Genomic DNA, 16,200 nt, shown 5'->3' with positions numbered 1-16,200 from the left:
CAACTAGACCGATAACTCCGTTTGCTGAATTAATTGTGGCAGGTAGGGGAAGAGCAGGCAGTGTGAACATGGATTCTTTGCACTCACCAATGAAGAGACATGATGTGCACAGAAAATAGTGAGAAGTAGGAGAATTTGTCCAATGGCAGAGTGCTACGTTCATTGGCTCTGACAGCTATATCTGGCTCAGATAACTGGAATTCTGCATTCTCTTCAGAATAACTTCTAACAAGAAGTAGGGGCAATAAGATACATGCAAAAGAGGGAGAATGGAAGAAAAAGTACACTTCTCCTGGTCCACACCGTGCCAGAGACCATGCTGAGCCCTTTTCATTTGTTGTCTCATACAATAAGATGCAATAACATGTGCAAATTGTGGCTGGTATTATCCCAATAAAACATGGATACATTTTTAAAACGTGCCATGCTTGCACAGAGAACTATGAGCCTATTTTTTCCATTATAATTTTTGTGTAAACATGAAACGACAAGAGTTTAAAGATGGAGACTCCCTGAGCACAGGCTTAAGAGTTCCAAATATAATCAAAATCCTCTTATTTATTTTCTTGCCTAAGTGGCTTCTCCCAGGAGGATAGCAGTTGCATTTCCTTCATTCTGTGCAGCAGTGGTTGCAAATGAATGTGCTTTACCATCAAAACATATCTATGCACCTCTGCAAGGGTAGTTATCTCATTCAATAATAGGTACAGCCTAGAGACAGTGTAGTTTTAAACCCAAATCTTAGAAATTCCGAGGAATTAGTCACTCACTTGAAGAAAAGAGCAGGAAAGGGTAAGACTGCAATAAAACAATACCTTGTTCCAAATAGTATCTCCTTTATGCTTCTAAACTTCACCCAATCCATAGGCTAGTGTGAGTGGATGGCTGTGATAAATGGAGACAGAAGGTGAAGAATGGGAAAGTTATGAAGAATTAACAAGTTCTTCAACCTAGAGTTGGGTTAAGGTTGTGAATATTAGCCAGAGAATGCCTTTACTTTCAAATTGGAATGGGAAGATAAAAGCCTAAGAAAAACTCATAGAAATTTAGATTTATAGATAATTTTGGCATCAACACATATTTGAAGTGCATTACATCAATGATGTCTTAGAAGATTAAAGTCATTGCTATACACAAACCTACGGTACTAAGTCACATCAAAACAAAAATCTGTTGAATTAAATAAATAGGTTTATTTTTTCCTACCTGATGTTTGTTAGGCAGGGCATATTTTTCAGCTTAGCAATTGATTATATGAAAAACTACTGGTTCTAGAACAAACATTTCTGGGTTTTAGTTCGTGTGTGTGTGTAGAGAGAGAGAAAGAAAAAGTACACTTTATTGGGAAGCAGAGTGTTGCACAGTGACCGACAGGCGAAGGCGGCCCAATGGACGTCTTACACATCATACTCCAAAAGACTCACAGGAAGTGTTGCTAATAAAAATAAACTGGAACACGAATTCCTCTGGGCAACTCCCCCAACCTCATCCCTTTGAGGGCTTGGGAAATCTCCCAGCCATTTTCCTGATGGCAACTGTGGTTCACTAGAGACAGAGCCCCTTGGGGGTGTCTTCCTGTTCTTCATAAAGAACATTTTCTTGAGATTTTTTGAAGTTTTCATTTGTTACTTTCATTCCATGTTCTTTTAAGGCCATCAGACTAGCTTCTGTGCAGATTGCCTTGATGTCAAGTGTCAAGTCGTTCCAGGGTTACATCATTGGCCAGTGTCATGCTGCTTGTGTGCATCTGAAAGATGTGCTTCTTAGTCTTTTCATCAGGCAGGGGGAACTCGAGCTTCCTGTCAATGTAGCCTGGTCTGATAAGTGCTAGATCCAAAGTTTCTATTCGGCTTGTGGATATGATAACTTTCACATCTCCCCTTGAATCAAATCCATCCAACTGGTTCAACATTTCCAGCATTATTTGCTGAATTTCTCTCTCACTATCAGAATTTGAGTCACATCTTTTTGTCCTAATAGCATCAATTTCATCAATAAACATGATGGAAGGTGCATGTTTTTCAGCAACTAGAAACAATTCCCATATGAGTTTGGGCCCATCATGTAGGTATTTCTGAATAAATTCAGAGCTGATCACTTGCAAGAAAGTGGCTAAGATGTGGTTTGCTACTGCTTTGGCTAACAAGGTTTTACCTGTGCCAGGTGGACCATAGTGAATGACTCCCTTAGGGGGCTTTATACCCATCTCTTCATAATATTCAGAATGATTTCCTTAATTTCCTGAATTTGGCTGTCCAACCCCCCAATATCAACACAGGTCTCCTGGGGGGTCTTTTCCACCTTCATCATTGTGACTAGGGTATCCGTGTCATCCATCAGCACCCATATCACAGCATGAACCTTGTGGCTGAGCAGGACCGAGCAGCCAGGTTCCAGCAGATCCTTGTCTACAAGAATGCTCTGAGCCCACAGATGTAGACATTATGGCATGATTGTCATCAATAATCTCTTCCAAGGTTCCTACTGACATCAGGGTCCCCTCAGATCATCCACTTTTGATCTTTCCTCCTCTTGCTTTCCTTCTAATAGTTTCATTTGTTCCTGATTTCTAATGAATTCTTCCTTCATGAGAAGACAGTATTTATCTCTAACTTTCAATAATTTTAACTGGCACAGAGTGTGAGGTGTCATCAGTGGCAGTTTGTTGGCAGCATCTGGTCCCTTTGTTTTCTTCTTCCTCACTCTAGCTGGTATAGGAGGTTCATATTTCTTTTTCTTGTCCTATCATCCTTCTTTCCAGCTCCAAGACCCTGACCACCACTCTTGACTTTGACCCATCTTGCCTTGGCCACTCAAGCTGCCTAGTTTTTAAATTTTTTTTGTACAGATGAGGTCTTGCTACGTTGCCTGGGCTAGTTTTGAACTCCTGGGCTCAAGCGATCCTTTTGCCAAAGTGCTGGGATTACAGGTGTGAGCCATCGCACCCGTCACAGAACAAACATTTCTTGACATGGATGCAACTATCTAGGATAGTTGTATCTGGAAAGAATTTGCTTCCAGAGACTTGGCTTTTAAAAGCCTACTGAAGATAGAAGGTAAATTCAGCCAGAAATACATCCACATGATTTGGTTCAGTAAAATTCCATGTGCTCTGTGAAGCTATTACTTTATCTTTCACTACCTGTGTTGAACAATTCTAAAACAGAACTGTCTTACTGACTTGGTTTCAGGCTTATCTGGAAAGGTGGGCATAATAACTTCTCTGTAGCTCAAAACTCATGGGATGTGTGGCTAGAAGTCTTAGGTTAGTGTCCCAGAATTGTTCTGAGTGGCTCTGTGAGTATCTCTGTGGCAAGCACAGCTAGCAGCCTACTAGTTATTACTCTCTTTTCACCTTCCATTTCAGAAACATCATTTTACCTAGAGCAGCAATGTGTCCTACTCAAAATACTCACATCCCCATACTTCCTTGCAGCTGGGGCTGATACTTCATTTTCTAATTATCTTATTACTACTGAGTAATCCCTTTAATTGCAAGCATTGTTCTAATCTTGATTTTATTCACAGAATATTACATTAAAAAGGAAATAGTGGTTTCACCAAGACCCCAGTGAGATGAACCAGGCTAAACCTTTGCCCATAACTTATTGTCCACTTATCTGAAAAGGAGTCATTCTAGAACTAAGCTTCATTTGAAGTGTGGCATCAGGGAGCTTTGACACTAGAGCAAGATCCTTAGCAGAAGAATGAATCAGGGTTTAAATCAGGAAATCTTTAATTCAGAAAAAAGTGTTTAACATTTAATAAGATTTCAAATAATGTTCACTGTTGACTATCTTTTTAAAAATTAAGAACCTGGCCAGGCGCGGTGGCTCATGCCTGTAATCCCAGCACTTTGGGAGGCCGAGGTGGGCAGATCACGAGGTCAGGAGTTCAAGACCAGCCTGGCCAACATGGTGAAACCCAGTCTCTACTAAAAACACAAAAATTAGCTGGGCGTGGTGGCATGCATCTGTAATCCCAGCTACCTGGGAGGCTGAGCCTGGAGAATTGCTTGAACCTGGGAGGCAGAGGTTGCAGTGAGCTGAGATCGTGCCATTGCACTCCAGCCTGGGCAACAAGAGCAAGGCTGTGTCTTTAAATAAATAAATAAGACCCCAAGATTGAAGAATCATAGGTACTTTAAAAATTGTCTTTATACTTTTCCATATGTTTTCAAATTTTCTACAGTGAAGATCTACTACTTCATAACCAGAAAATAAAGATATTTTGGAGTACAGTAAAAGAGTTTAGAAGAAAAAAGAAAGGCCTAATAAATATAATTTCCTTAGAGAACACTAGATATTACATAATATTAAGAAAACCATCAACCTTAACATTTTCATCAGATGTGCTTTTGAGTGTCAGTTGCAGTTTGTTTCTGTCATGTGTGTGTTCCAAGTAACTGAAGTTTTTAACGTCCAAGAATTCAATAATGTACTCTAAAATTCCCACCGATCTAATAATTTTTCTCCTTATGGACAGGCATGAAAAAGCCCATTATCTTCAATGCAGAATTCTGCTTGCAGAAATGGCCTAAATCTTGTTGGAAACAGTAAGAATTGAGCAATCCAAATAATGCCAGCCTAACACTAGTATGACATTTGGTTAGGGAAGATGTCCCAAGAGAAATGTAAACTATTTGCAAACATTCTGTTATTAAAACTTGGACATAAAAAGAATGACAAATGGACCGGATGCAACAACTTAATTCTAAGCACACATGGGTTTGGCTGCTGCGAATGCATTTTAACACATACAATTTTTCATGTTCTCTTATATGGATACCATCCCCACCACATGAAGAAAGATCAATTGACATTTACTACTTGACAAAGAACAGGTTAGAAGCAATCAGCAACCTCACTTCTGGCCTGGAATCAAGCCGAGTGAGTCACAGAATCCTAGAACCTTGGTGAGAGTCCCATCCAACCTCCCTCCCCAAGTACACCCCTGGGGACCAATGACAACCATCTGCTTAAGAGCTATTACTCTGTCCCCCAAATTAAAAGCTACAAATTGTCAAACAGAAGAAATATAAGAACAACAGAGTAAAATGACCAGATCTGAAACCATTCGTAGAATGGATAATCCCCAGACAGCTTCAGATGCATGTGGCTGAGACCTCAGAAGGTGCAAGTCAAGTGTGAGGGAGTGACAGGTGGAGGCTTTGTTTCCATTCAAATGGGACCAGTTGATAAATGGGTCCAGGAACCCCAGACAGTGTGTGGATGCTATTGCTACATCTTCCCTGCTTACAGTCCAGCTCCATTTGGGAGAATGTGTACAAAGGCTTTTTGGTCCGAGTGGTTTCTTTATGGGCAGATTTACTCTTTCAAGACATTTTTTAAGGCAAAGGAAGTGTAATTGGAAACCTGCAGCATGTTAAGAGTTAGCTATTCTCTTGGAAAAAGTAGAATGATTCAGTGAACACTTTGAAGCATGCAATGTGTGATCAATATGTGAGGAGAGAGGATCAAGATGAGGAAATCCTAACTAGGAAAAGAGAAGAGACGAGGATTTCAGTGTTAACAACATTTAAAAGCCAAGCATTCCTCTGATAATGACCTCTTGCTACAAACCACAAGGGACAACTGCCTTTTGCTTTATTAAAAAATAAAAAGATGGGGATGTCTAGACAAGAAAAATATTAGAGATCATGTCTTAAATGTTCTTGTACTGGAGGACATAAAACCACATACACCCTCCTTTCTCACTTTCCTGCTTTTTTACAACCAAAACCCAAGAAGGAAAAAATTGTGGAAGAAATTGTCTGGGTCCCAGGGCCATTCCCACATATAGGAAAAGCACGTGCCTCAATGTGACTGAAAGACTTCTTCTCATCTCCTTTGTAAGATAGTGAGTGTGTGGAGGGTTGGATCTGTGTTGGATTTTTTCTCTTTTTTTTCTTTTTTTGAGACGGAGTCTTGCTCTGTCGCCCAGGCTGGAGTGCAGTGGTGCGATCTCGGCTCACTGCAAGCTCCACCTCCAGATTCACACCATTCTCCTGCCTCAGCCTCCCGAGTAGCTGGGACCACAGGTGCCCGGACCACGCCCGGCTAATTTTTTGTATTTTTTTTTTAGTAGAGACGGAGTTTCACCACGTTAGCCAGGATGGTCTCGATCTCCTGACCTTGTGATCCGCCTGCCTCAGCCTCCCAACGTGCTGGGATTACAGGCATGAGCCACCGCGCCAGGCTCTGTGTTGGATTTTTAAACCCCTCCCTCATAACACTGTATCAGCCACAGAGCGGTCTCTCAATAAATGCTAGGTGAAAGGAATGAATGGAATGGAATTATTACAACTTGGATTTTTTGTTGTTCTTATTCTTTAAGTCATATTTTCTGTGAGTTGCTGTTTAGATTGGAGTTTTAATAAGAATCATACACATGGCTGAGGACAGAATAAAGAAATACGAAGAATGAGGACTGGAGAGGTTGGGATAAAGAGAGTGTGATGTGGCTGCAGTTACCCTCATCCCTTAAATGAGGAAAGTGGACGAGGATGACCTCTAAGTTCCTTCTAGCTTCAACGGATTGTGAGTTTTCCTGCATCCTCCCATGTCATTAATACTTTAGCTTTAAGCACCTCCCAACTCAAACCTCCTCTGCAATATTGCCTTTTCTATCCATTCCATCACTGTTAATCTAACATATTAGCATGTCCAACAAAATGGGGACTTCAAATATTTTATTAAAGTATGAGACAGCTCTATAACAGAATGCTGTCAACAATGTGGCTGTTAACATTGATAATGCCACTGGATGACACTGTTCATAATTTTTAAAAAGTTTAAAACAATGATATCATAGTAAAATAACCCTGGAATATCTGGAAGGAAAGAGAGTCACCAATACTGTGATTATCCCTGGATGGTGGGATTATGGGTGGTTTTTATTTTTCTTTTTGAGTGAATGCATTTTCTAGTATTTTTACAATGAACATAAGTTTCTTATGTTACAAAAATAGGAAAGAAATCAAAGACTTCATCTTAAATGATCCTAAAAATGATGGCTTGAGCTATTCTTTAATTTTTCTTTTCTTTCCTTTTTTTTTTTTTTTTTTTTTGAGACACGGTCTTGCTCCATCGCCCAGGCTGGAGTGCAGTGGCGTGATCATAGCTCACTGCAGCCTCAAACTCCTGGCTCAAGGAATCTTCCTGCCTCAACCTCTCAAGTAGCTGAGATTACAGGTGCCTGCCACTATGCCTGGTAATATTTTTCTCAGTGTAGAAACAAGGTTTTGCTATGTTTCCCAGGCTAGTCTCGAACTCATGGCCTCAAGTGATCTTCCCATCTTGGCCTCCCAAAGTGCTAGGATTACAGGTGTGAGCCACCGTACCTGGCCTCATTATTTAACTTTTCTATGGAAGGAGATTCTTTGCCTTCCACTTATCCATTGAAGGCTGCTGGTGTTTTTTGTTGATTCACAGCAGGACTAAAGCTCTCCAGTTCCAGAATTTACCTCCAGTTTTACTTTGACACCACTTTCGCTCAGGCTCTTCACAGGCATTGCCTCTTCCCCAATTGTTCTGTGCCAGATCCACTGAGATCCGCCTAGTTCTGTCTCCTCTCATGGAGCTGGAAGGCTGACAGCTAGACTCTCAGACTCCTAGACTATGGTTCTGGATGTGATTTAGATTCTGCAGTGAGATATGCCCTTGCATAAAGATTAGAAAGAGAGAAGCAGAGGCCATCTTCCTGCAGCAGTGCTGCCTGACGAGCAAGCACTATTGGCAGCAGCTGGTCTCTAACAATTTCTTGGGTATAGGGTGACTGTGGCAGCAGCCAGAGTGGAGGCAGTTCAGTGTCTGGTAGTTTCCTGAGTTCTTCATCATAACTGCTGTGGTGTGACCTTGAAGCCAATCATCTAGCCTAGCGACCCCATGACTCATTCCTCCGGCCCCTCCAGTGACTTTGTAGGCACCTCATTCCCTGTGTTTCATTCCTTTCTTTTTGATGTGACCAAAGTTGTCCCCCCTCATCCCCCACGACAGAGTCCTGGTTCAGATCCCATCTGCTTCATGAAGCTCACTGAAGGTTTTGGGAGTCTAACAATGGCCTCACCTTGTGGATCTTCATTCCACAAGAATAGAGCAGTGACAACAGGCTGGGAGGGCCCCTGTGGAGGGCTGGAGAAGGAGAGGAGGCCTGAGAGGATCCTGGGGCTTTTGTTTTCTCTTTGAGGTTTCATGTTAAAGGTTCCTTGAACAAAGTGTGCCACAGCTACAAGAGCTTTGAAACCCTCTGGACTACTTTTTTTTTTTTTTTTTTGACACAAAGTCTCACTCTGTCACCCAGGCTGGAGTGCAATGGCGTGATCTCGGCTCACCGCAACCTCCGCCTCCTGGGTTCAAGTGATTCTCCTGCCTCAGCCTCCTGAGTAGCTGGCATTACAGGCATGTGCAACAACGCCTGGCTAATTTTTGTATTTTTAGTAGAGATGGGGTTTCACCACATTGGCCAGGCTGGTCTTGAACTCCTGACCTCAGGTGATCCACCCACCTCGGCTTCCCAAAGTGCTGGGATTACAGGCGTGAGCCACTACACCCAGCTAGACTACTCTTAAAATAAGAATCTTTGTGCACAGAAGATCTGTGATGTTACAACTCAAAGGAATAGAGACAAGAATAAGGTTCATTCTATGCTTTCCTTGAGATGAGGGACTTGCATGTTTCATTGCAACTCCTTTCAGGGATATAAACCCTCACCCTTCCTGATTCAGTTAAGCCAGGCCCCATCTTCAGTGACACTGTCAACAGCTGGTCACCATCCTCTCTTTAGCAGCCTCTCCAGTCTAGCAGTCCCTCTTATCTTCATTTTCAAATTTGTGACCATTCAAAGGGAAATTTGAAACTTTCTGCAACAGGATTGGTGATTTATATTATTTTGTACGGAGGGCTAGAACTGCAAGAAAATTGATTTCTAACCAGACCCTGCTGTGCCCTGTCCCATCACAGTAAGGCACAGTAAATGAGAGGCTGAAATAGAAATTCCATTTTTCACCCATCAAGTTGAGTACTTCATCTGACATACCTGCAAAACTAATAGCTGTAGATTTAACACATTTTTCCATAAATACATTTCTCTGTAAATCTAGACTCACAAATACAAAAATAAAAACCCAAAACATTTAAAAAATGCAGCTCCTATAAAAGTAGGAATCATCTATCAGTCCTGAAAGATGAAATTTTTAAAAGAGCAATGATGATGATGATAATGATTCATGTTAACACACCTTTCATCAAAAGCATTCCAGTAACTTTTTTTTTTTTTTTTTTTTTTTGAGACGGAGTCTCGCTCTGTCACCCAGGCTAGAGTGCAGTAGTGCGATCTCGGCTCACTGCAAGCTCTGCCTCCCAGGTTCATGCCATTCTCCTGCCTCAGCCTCCCGAGTAGCTGGTACTACAGGCGCCCGCCACCACGCCCGGCTAATTTTTTGTATTTTTAGTAGAGACGGGGTTTCACTGTGTTAGTTAGGATGGTCTCGATCTCCTGACCTCGTGATCAGCCCGCCTCGGCCTCCCAAAGTGCTGGGATTACAGGCATAAGCCACCACGCCAGGCCTCCAGTAACTTTTTAAACTTCATGTAGGGGTTGCATCAGGCATTTCTGGTCATCACTGTCTTTGGGGTGAAGCATAGCAACTGTTCAATGACATGATTATAATGTTGGAAGCATTGGAGAATCTGGTCTCCAAAGAAATGCTAAGGAGTATAAAAGTAACTCTGGGCAGTATTACACAGGACCTGGGAGTATTTTTTCGAATATTATGGACTTTTTAAAAGCATGTCAATCACATGTGTTAGAGAGACTTCCTTTACCCGCCCCCTTGACATACACTTGCTGAAGTTTTTGTTTGGTACCAACCCATGAGGAAGACTGTTTCCTTCCAAAGGGACATCTTATGTGAGTTTGCATTTAGGCTTGAGATTTAGGTGGCAGACACACACAAAATAACTAAGTCAATGGGTGCTCAGAGAATTGGGAGAATATAGAAGAATGTAACATTATTATTATTATTTTAATTGAGTATAATTGCCTTATTAATCAGTATTTGCATAATACTTGGTAAAGCACTTAGCTAATACATGGCTATATTCGCAATTTAATTCACCCAGAATATTTCTATTCAGCATTTATATAGCACCTATTGGTTTATGATGCTAATATAGTAGATTCATGTTTCTGTTAAGGCTTAAATGAAATAAGTTGAAAGCCAAGTCCATTATATTACCTTCTTTATATAGAACCTTTCATCATGAAGGATTCCAAATTGCTTTACAAAGTACAGTGAAACCCTTTTACAATGAATTCCTAAGGGGACAGCTAGAGCAGTGTTAGCTGTGGCATTTCATTGTATGAGCATTGTATTCAGCATTATGGGATTGATGGGGAAGGAGCAGATTTTAAAATCGGTATAGCCCTTGGGAACTCAGATTGTGTTATTTGCCAAGATGTCTGCAGTCCAGAGCAAAGGGAAAGTTAAGCTGTTATTGACCTATGAATGAAATTTTTAGGCTTACAATATAAAGTATGAACAAGGAAAGCATTTAATACAAAAACCCCCACCTTAATACAGTAAGTTAGAAATACATCATATACAGAGAATCTGCTAACAAATATCATGTGATAATTAACAGATTTTTTTCAAGAACTCATTCAATTTTCCTTTTTTTAAAATAGTTTGCTCAGATGTAACATTCAGAAAAGTGCACAAACTGCAATGTGGCATATCAATAGATTTTCACAAGTGAACTCACTTGTGTAACCTATGTACAGTTGAAGAAATAGAATGTTACCAGGATACCCAGGGATCCCCACATGCCCCCTTCCTAGTCATTACCCAATATCCTATAGGGACCACTCGCTTGACTTTTAATATAGTACATTGGTTTTGCCTAGTTTTGAGCTTTATGCAAATAGAGTTACACAGTATGTACTCTTTTTTGAAAGCTTCTTTTTCTCAATATTATGTCTGTGAGTTTATACACGTAACTGTATATAGCAATAGTTAATTGACTTTGATTACTCCAGAGTAATCCATTGTATGAAGGTCCTGTAATTTATTCAACAAAAGACATATATAAAAAATATATTAAGAACTCAAATCAGTAAGACAAAAGGAGACAAGTCAACAGAAAAGGGGACAAAAGTTTCATTAGTTACTTTGAGAGAAGTGAAAAGACGATCAGTCTCATTAGTTATCAGGGAAATGCAAACTAAAATACCAGATACCATTATACTCCCACCACAATGCTAAAAGGAAAAAGACTGACAATACCAAATGTTGGGAGGATGTGGTGATTTTCAGAGGGCTAGTTGGAATATAACATGGCACAACTACTTTGGAAAATTGTTTGACAGTTTTCTGTAAACTGAAACATACATCTACCCTATTCCTGTTGCACTCCAAGGTACTTAAGATAAATAAAAATATATGTTCGTATAAATATATGTGCAAGAATATTCATACAACTTTATACATAATAGCCTCTAGCCTCAATCAGGAAATAACCCAAATAACCATCAAAAGTATATTGGATAAGTAATTTTTTCTTCTTTTTAATATGTCAAAAAAGCTTTGTTAACAAGCAGAAAAAAAGGCAGCACCAAGGATTAGTGCAGAAGTTAGTAAAATAGCAAACAGAAAAACAATAGAGAAAATCAATGAAACTGAAGGTTAGTTCTTTGAAAAGATCAACAAAATTGACAAACTTTTAGCCAGACAGGAAAAAAAGAGATAAATCTCAAAAATGAAAGAGGGACATTAGTGCTGAAGTTCCAGAAATAAAAATTATAAGGGAATACTATAAAAAAATTGTATGCCAACAAACTAGATAACAGATCAAATGGACAAATTCCTGGAAAGGCAGATGCAACCAAACTTACTTAAGAAGAAATAGAAAATGTGAGTAAACCTAAAATAAGTAGAAATTAAATTAGTAATCAAGAAGCTTCCTATAAAGAAAAGCCCAGGACCAGATGGCTTCATTGATGAATTCTACCAAACATTTAAAAAAGAACTGATGCCAATTCTTCGCACATTTTTCCAAAAAATAGAAGAGAAGGGAAGACTTCCCAGCTCACTCATGAGGCCAGTATTACTCTGATAGCAAAATCAGACAAAGACATGGCAAGAAAAGAAAAACTACATATCAGCATCACTTGGAATATAGGCACAAAAGTCTTTGACAAAATATTAGGATAGGTAATATAGAAAAATAATTATATACTACGCTCAAGTGGGATTGTCCTAGGGACGCAAAGTTGGTTTAACATCGGATGGTCCAAGATGGCTGAATAAGAATAGCTCTGGTCTGCAGCTCCCAGCATGACTGACGCAGAAGACAGTGATTTCTGCATTTCCAACTGAGGTACCTGGTTCATCTCATTGGGACTGGTTGAACAGTGGGTGCAGCCCACGGAGGGTGAGCTGAAGCAGGGCGGGGCATCGCCTCACCTGGGAAGCACAAGGGGTTGGGGGATTTCCCTTTCCTAGCCAAGGGAAGCCGTGACAGACTGTACCTGGAAAAACAGGACACTTCTGCCCAAATACTGTGCTTTTCCCAGGTCTTAGCAACTGGCAGACCAGGAGATTCTCTCCCGTGCCTGGCTCAGTGGGTCCCATGCCCACGGAGCCTTGCTCACTGCTAGCGCAGCAGTCTGAGATCAACCTCCGAGGCTGCAGCCTGGTGGGGGGAGGGGCGTCCACCATTGCTGAGGCTTGAGTAGGTAAACAAAACAACTGGGAAGCTCAAACTGGGTGGAGCCCACCGCAGCTCAGCAAGGCCTACTGCCTCTATAAACTCCACCTCTGTAGGCAGGGCATAGCTGAACAAAAGGCAGCAGAAACTTCTGCAGACTTAAACGTCCCTGTCTGACAGCTCTGAAGAGAGCAGTGGTTCTCCCAGCACAGCGTTTGAGTTCTGAGATTGGACAGACTGCCTCCTCAAGTGGGTCCCTGACCCCCAGTATAGCCTAACTGCAAGACACCTCCCAGTAAGGGCTGATTGACACCTCATACAGGTGGGTGCCCCTCTGGGTCAAAGCTTCCAGAGGAAGGATCAGGCAGCAATATTTGCTGTTCTGCAATATTTGCTGTTCTGCAGCCTCTGCTGGTGATACCCAGGCAAACAGGGTCTGAAGTGGACCTCCAGCAAACTCCAACAGACCTGCAGCTGAGGGACCTGACTGTTAGAAGGAAACAGAAAAGAATAGCAGCAACATCAACAAAAAGGACAACCACACCAAAACCCCATCCGTAGGTCACCAACATCAAAGACCAAAGGTAGATAAAACCACAAAGATGGGGAGAAACCAGAGCAGAAAAGCTGAAAATTCTAAAAACCAGAGCACGTCTTCTCCTCCAAAAGATTGCAGCTCCTTGCCAGCAACAGAACAAAGCTGGATGGTGAATGCCTTTGACGAGTGGACAGAAGTAGGCTTTGGAAGGTCGGTAATAACAAACTTCTCCGAGCTGAAGGAGCATGTTCTAACCCATCACAAGGAAGCTAAAAACCTTGAAAAAAAGGTTAGATGAATGGCTAACTAGAATAAACAGTGTAGAGAAGACCTTAAATGACCTGATGGAGCTGAAAACCATGGCATGAGAACTTCGTGAGGCATGCACAAGCTTCAATAGCCAATCCAATCAAGTGGAAGAAAGGATATCAGTGATTGAAAACCAAATTAATGAAATAAAGTGAGAAGACAAGATTAGAGAAAAAAGAGTAAAAAGAAATGAACAAAGCCTCCAAGAAACATGGGACTATGTGAAAAGACCAAATCTACGTCTGATTGGTGTGCCTGAAAGTGACAGGGAGAATGGAATCAAGTTGGAAAACACTTTTCAGGATATTATCCAGGAGAACTTTCCCAGCCTAGCAAGGTAGGCCAAGATTCAAATTCAGGAAATACAGAGAACACCATAAGATACTCCTCGAGAAGAGAAACTCCAAGACACATAATTGTCAGATTCACCAAGGTTGAAATGAAGGAAAAAATGTTAAGGGCAGCCAGAGAGAAAGGTCAGGTTACCCACAAAGGGAAGCCCATCAGACTAACAGTGGATCCCTCAGAAGAAACCCTACAAGCCAGAAGAGAGTGGGGGCCAATATTCAACATTCTTAAAGAAAAGAATTTTCAACCCAGAATTTCATATGCAGCCAAACTAAGCTTCATAAGTGAAGGGGAAATAAAATACTTTACAGACAAGCAAATGCTGAGAGATTTTGTCACCACCAGGCCTGCCTTACAAGAGCTCCTGAAGGAAGCACTAAACATGGAAAGGAACAACTGGTACCAGCCACTGTAAAAACATGCCAAATTGTAAAGACCATCGAGGCTATGAAGAAGCTGTATCAATTAACAGGCAAAATAACCAGCTAACATCATAATGACAGGATCAAATTCACACATAACAATATTAACCTTAAATGTAAATGGGCTAAATGCCCCAATTAAAAGACACAGACTGGCAAATTGGATAAAGAGTCAAGACCCATCAGTGTGCTGTATTCAGGAGACCCATCTCACATGCAGAGACACATATAGGCTCAAAATGAAGGGATAGAGGAAGATCTACCAAGCAAATTGAAAGCAAAAAAAAAGCAGGGGTTGAATCCTAGTCTCTGATAAAACAGACTTTAAGCCAACAAAGATCAAAAGAGACAAAGAAGGCCATTACATAATGGTAAAGGGATCAGTTCAATAAGAAGAGCTAACTATCCAAATATATATGCACCCAATACAGGAGCACCCAGATTCATAAAGCAAAGTTGGTTTAACATCCAAAAATCAATTAGGGTAATATACTACATCAATAGAATAAGGACAAAAACCACATGATCAGCTCAATAAATACAGAAAAAGTATTTGACGAAATCCAATACCCTTTAATGATAAAAACATTCAACAAACTAGGAATAGGAGGGAACTTCTTCAACCTGATAAAAGGTAACTATGAAAAACCCATAGTGAGTGTCATAGTTAATGGTGGAAGACAATGTTTTCTCCCAAATATTAGGAACAAAGCAAGGATGTTCATTCTTGCCTCTTCTATTCAACATTGTACTGGAGGGTCTAGCCAAGGTAATTTGGCAAGAAAATGAAATAAAGTATATGCAGATTGGAGATGAAGAAGTAAAACTATCTCCATTTGCAGATGACATGATCTTATGTATAGAAAATCCCAGGAAATCCATTAACAAACTACTGGAAATAATAAATGTGTTCAGTAAAATCAACTGTATTTCTGTGCAGTAGCATTGAGCAAGCAAAAATTATATTAAGAAAACTGCATTCCAGCCTGGGTGACAGAGTGAGACTCCATCCTCAAAAACTGAAAACTAAAAGGAAAACAATTCCATTTATAATAGTACCTAAAAGAATAAAATGGCTGGGCACAGTGGCTCATGCCTGTAATCCCAGCACTTTGGGAGGCCAAGGTGGGTGGATCACGAGGTCAGGAGTTCAAGACCAGCCTGGCCAACATGGTGAAACCCTGTCTCTACTAAAAATACAAAACTTAGCCAGGTGTGGTGGCATCCACCTATAGTCCCAGCTACTCGAAGGCTGAGGCAGGAGAATCACTTGAACCTGGGAGGCAGAGGTTGCAGTGAGCTGAGATCGTGCCATTGCACTCCAGCCTGGCAACAGAGCAAGACTCCATCAAAAAAAAAAGAAAAAGAAAAAAAGAATAAAACAGCAGTAAATTTAATAAAAGAAGCACAAAACTCATACTCTGAAAACTACAAAATATTGCTGAAAGGAATTAAGGAAGACCTAAATAAACAGAAAGCATCACATGTTCATGGATTAGAAGATGTACTATTATCAGGAAGGCAATATTCCCCAGATTGATCTGCAGATTCAATGTCATTCTTTTCAAAATCCCAGCTGACATCTTTATAGAAATTGATAAGCTGATCCTGAAATTCATATAAAAATGCAAGAGACACAGAATAGACAAAACAGTCTCTATTTTGTCTTTTAAAATTTATAATTGAAACAAAATTGTACATATTTATGGGGTACAGTGTGATGTTTCAATGCATGTGGACATTGCATAATGGTAAAATCGGGATAATTAGCATATATCCATCATTTTAAACACTTATTTCTTTGTGGTGATAGCATTAAAAGCCCTCTCTTCTAGCTATCTTGAAATATACAATGTATTCTTACTAGCTACAATCA

At 40.5% G+C, this 16,200-nt stretch overlaps 1 pseudogene; it reads right to left on the bottom strand.

Moving 5' to 3' along the window:
- Positions 1 to 1,545: 1,545 nt before the first annotated feature.
- LOC100970358 (26S proteasome regulatory subunit 4-like) lies at positions 1,546 to 2,786 on the bottom strand (annotated as a pseudogene).
- Between the last annotated feature and the right edge of the window lie 13,414 nt (positions 2,787 to 16,200).

Source organism: Pan paniscus, chromosome 6 (assembly GCF_029289425.2).
Source record: "Pan paniscus chromosome 6, NHGRI_mPanPan1-v2.0_pri, whole genome shotgun sequence".
In the NCBI taxonomy this organism is placed as follows: domain Eukaryota; kingdom Metazoa; phylum Chordata; class Mammalia; order Primates; family Hominidae; genus Pan; species Pan paniscus.
The sequence above is the reverse complement of the archived record's forward strand: the minus strand, read 5'-3'. Positions and strand labels throughout refer to the sequence as shown.